This window comes from Mus caroli, chromosome 11 (assembly GCF_900094665.2).
Source record: "Mus caroli chromosome 11, CAROLI_EIJ_v1.1, whole genome shotgun sequence".
Lineage (NCBI taxonomy): Eukaryota > Metazoa > Chordata > Mammalia > Rodentia > Muridae > Mus > Mus caroli.
Window position 1 is genome coordinate 104965869 of NC_034580.1, and position 4052 is coordinate 104969920.

The 4052-nt window shown below is 48.1% G+C and overlaps 1 non-coding gene across 1 annotated transcript; it reads right to left on the minus strand.

Moving 5' to 3' along the window:
* Positions 1-813: 813 nt before the first annotated feature.
* On the minus strand, positions 814-920 carry LOC115032579. Its single transcript, XR_003838224.1, has one exon. It is a non-coding gene; the product is annotated as a U6 spliceosomal RNA (small nuclear RNA).
* Positions 921-4052: the final 3132 nt, after the last annotated feature.

Consider the following 4052-nt stretch of genomic DNA (forward strand, 5'->3'; position numbering starts at 1 on the left):
CTTTCTGGGGGGTAAAAGTGATTCCACTGCTAAATATGTTTTACAATAAGTGTCTTGTCAACCCTGTCTAGTAGAGCCATCCGTGATGGGAGGAATGCTCTATCTGTTCATGTGAGGCTACTATACCCAACAGGGCAAGTATCATTTGCCTCTTTCTTTCTTTCTTTCTTTCTTTCTTTCTTTCTTTCTTTCTTTCTTTCTTTCTTTCTTTCTTTCTTTTTTTTCTTTATTATACATTTCCATATTTATTATATTCTTTTATAAAATGTAGATCAGTAAAATTGCAGAAAATATCAATCATCTTTTTAAAAAATTAGATATTTTCTTTATTTACATTTCAAATGCTATCCCAAAAGTTCCCTATACCCTCCCCTCCACCCCCCGCCCTGCTCCCCTACCCACCCATTCCCACTTCTTGGCCCTGGCATTCCCCTGTACTGGGGCATATAAAGTTTGCAAGACCAAGGGGCATCTCTTCCCAATGATGGCCGACTAGGCCATCTTCTGCTACATATGCAGCTAGAGACACAAGCTCTGGGGGTACTGGTTAGTTCATATTGTTGTTCCACCTATAGGGTTGCAGATCCCTTCAGTTCCTTGGGTGCTTTCTCTAGCTTCTCCATTGGGGACCCTGGGTTCCATCCTATAGATGACTGTGAGCATCCACTTCTGTTTTGGCCAGGCACTGGCAGAGCCTCACTCGAGACAGCTATATCAGGTCCCTTCAGCAAAATCTTGCTGGCATATGCAATAGTGTCTGGGTTTGGTGGCTGATTATGGGATGGATCCCCAGGTGGGATAGTCTCTGGATAGAAAAATAAGGAACGCTTCACGAATTTGCATGTCATCCTTGCGCAGGGGCCATGCTAATCTTCTCTGTATTGTTCCAATTTTAGTATATGTGCTGCCGAAGTGAGCACCATTTGCCTGTTTCTATTCTAAGTGTTGATTCAAATTCAAATCTCAACTGCACCATTAGGTAATGTGATCTTAGGCAATGTATGTGGTTTCCCCAATCTTCCTTTCATTTTGCAAAATGAATAAGTTCAAATAATAACAATAACAACAACAACAGTAATAATAATGTCTTCATGACCTTAGAGTTGAGAAGACTAAATAGGAAGAAGAACTGGGCCAGAGAGATACCTCAGTGGGCAGAAAACTTAGTGCTAAACTTGCTGACCTCAGTCCAACTCCAGGAACTCACACAGTACAAGAAGAGAATTGACTCCTGCAGACTGTCCTCTGACATCCACGTCCACAAAGGGGCATAGGTCTGTGCTAGGTTTCATGCCTGAGCCATACTAAGTTCTTAATAAAGTTTCCTTTCTAAATATTTCCACCCTTAAAACAATCTCTCAGAGCTGGAGAGATAGCTCAGGGGTTAAGAGCATTGACTTCTCTTCCAGAGGTCCTGAGTTCAATTCCCAGCAACCACACGGTGGCTCACAACCATCTGTAATGGGATCCGATGCCCTCTTCTGGAGTGTCTGAAGACAGCTACAGTGTACTCATATAAATAAATAAACCTTAAAAACAGAGTTTTAAAAAAAAAACCTTTCTCTTTTAAAAAATTTTTTTCTGTATGTGTGTCATGCATGTGCCTATGAGCCACTTCCATCAGGAGTGGAAGTCAGGGACATCCCTGAGAGTCAGCTTTTGTCTGCCATCTAGAGACAGGGTCTCTACTTCAGCTCCAGGCTGGGTAGCTCACGAGCTCGCAGGGATTCTCCTGTCTCCATCTGCCATCTTCCTGCAGAAGCACTGGCATTCCAGATGGATCTGTATCTGGCTTTATCCAGGTTCTGAGGATCAAAATTCAAGTCTTTAGCAGCAGATGCTCCACCCACTGAGCCGTTTTTCCCACCCGCAAAGCAAAAGAGGAAACCAGAGCTCCCAAAGCTAATAAATGACAGAGCTGGACTGAGGTCCGGATCAATCCAAGTTTTCCAGATTCCCTCTTTGAGTTGCCAATGAACCTGACATGGTAATAGAGCAATCAAAGCCCTTAAAACTTTGAGGGGTGGCGTAGCCTATTCATGTAGAACAGAGTTCTTCTGCCTTGCACTCTCCTGGGTGTCTCTCTGTGTTTACATGGAAAGAAACTTGGTCCTTAAGCGCTGGATGAGTAAATGAATGTAAAGTAGTGTTAACAGGAAGCTGCCTGGACCCCAAGTCTTATACACTTGCCCCTGAGTCAGACTGCCTCCCCTCTAGCAGGAACTTAAGTTAAAAGGCAGGGGGGAAAAAAAAAAACCAAAAAAACGAAACGCTGAATCCCAGTGAGAAGCAAGCTTTTAAAAATTGACTTTGACAAGCTTGTTTCCCCTTGAACTTTTCCCAGGCCGTCTTTCTCAGAAAGTAATGACACTTGTCCTGAAAGTCATCCCAGAGTCTGCAAACCGCACTTGGCCTGCACACGTTCCTAAAGGGCGGGCGGGGCGGGGATGGGGGGAATTAAAGCTCCCAGGGGTTTTAAAGACTGGTGTTTATGACTCTGTCCTTGGTGCTTTGATGTGTTATCCTGGATGGATGGCGCAGCCAGCCGCATTGTTTGTGGGAGTGATTGAGTTTTTGTTTTATCAGATTCCTACACAGACTATCGGGTGGAGAGATTACAGTGAGTGTTTGGAATTCGGATGGGTTGGGTTGCTAGTGGTGTGGGAATTTGTCAAGCTTGAGTTTTGCTTGTGGGAGTTGGATGCTGGGTCTGGGAAGGGTCTGGGGCAGATGGACCACTGGGGACTCAACTCTGCGACCCCGGGGCTCCATCGGCATGACTCTCACGTAGCTCAGATCCTAGACATGTGGAGAGCCTGAGCCAGGCATAGTCAGGACTCTGTTGGAGGCCAGAGGGCCAGAGAAGAGATGAAAGACACAGACTGTCTCCCTACAAAGCACAGAATGCCCCCGCCCCCCAGCTGCTTCAACAAGGAGCCGGAGGGTTCTCTCTCGATGGGCGACGTGTTGGCTGATTCAGCCCCTAGCCTCAAGTCCTGGCATATGGCATTCTCCCAGCCTAGCACTGACCCTGCCTGCTCTGGCCACCAGTGTCTGTCTCCACCGCCCAGTGCCCTGCCATGGCAACAACTGAGGGAGGGGGCGCTTGCCTTGCCTTGTCTGTGGACGGCCTGAGATGGATAGGCTACAGGCCAAGTGCCAGAGGGCCCCCTCCCTGCCTCTCTTTGGGCTCTGAAGCGATGCTGGAGGCAAAGCCCCGGCAGGTCTTTATGAAGGGGCAGAGAAAAAGGGTGCGGAGTGTGGGGAAATCCTCTCCCAAAGCAGGTGTCCTTAGCCACAGTCCTCCCCGATCTACCCCTACCTCTACTCCCCCCCACCTCTTCCTGCCCATTGAACCAAACAAACCCCAAGCTGGCCAAGAGATGTTGAATTTGGTTGGAATTGCCTCAAAGGGAGGACTTAGCGCTGGCCGTGACTCACTTGGATCCAAGCTGTGCCAAACCCAGTTTCCGAGCAGATGACCTTTTCCCTCCTGAGTCTCCCTCCCCTCATGAGATAGAGGGCAGGTGGTCCATCTGTCCTCTTACCTCCTTGGTCATCAGCTGGGGGAAATTGAATGGGGGTGTTTGACTTGCAAATGTGAGGACCCTTTAGCCCAGCTGGGAAGTAGAACAGAGTCAAGGCTGGCCTGGGGGGGGTGGGGTGGGGGTGGGGGCAGGAGAGGGTGTGATGGGAAACTGTGTTACTCTCCTCTGGTGGTGACTCTCAGCACGGAGCTGAACCCAGCCTTGGCACATTTGTCTTCTGCTAGATGTATCTCCAGACTTTGGATGGTCAAGGACCTGAGGGAGGGGGCGCTTACACAGAGGGGAAAGAAGACTGGTTTCAAAAACGTATTTACTCACCCACCGTGGGCTAGCAGAAATAATTTTGGGTACCTAAGTCAGCACCCCAATGGCTGCACTAATTTTGCAAGTGTACTTCGACATCAAGGTTAGGGCACAAAGCCCTACGTCCAGCTCACACTTGTGCGACTAACTAATCTTTAGGAGGACGGGGAAAGGAGTTACAGTCTCTGCCTGGCTCTGGAT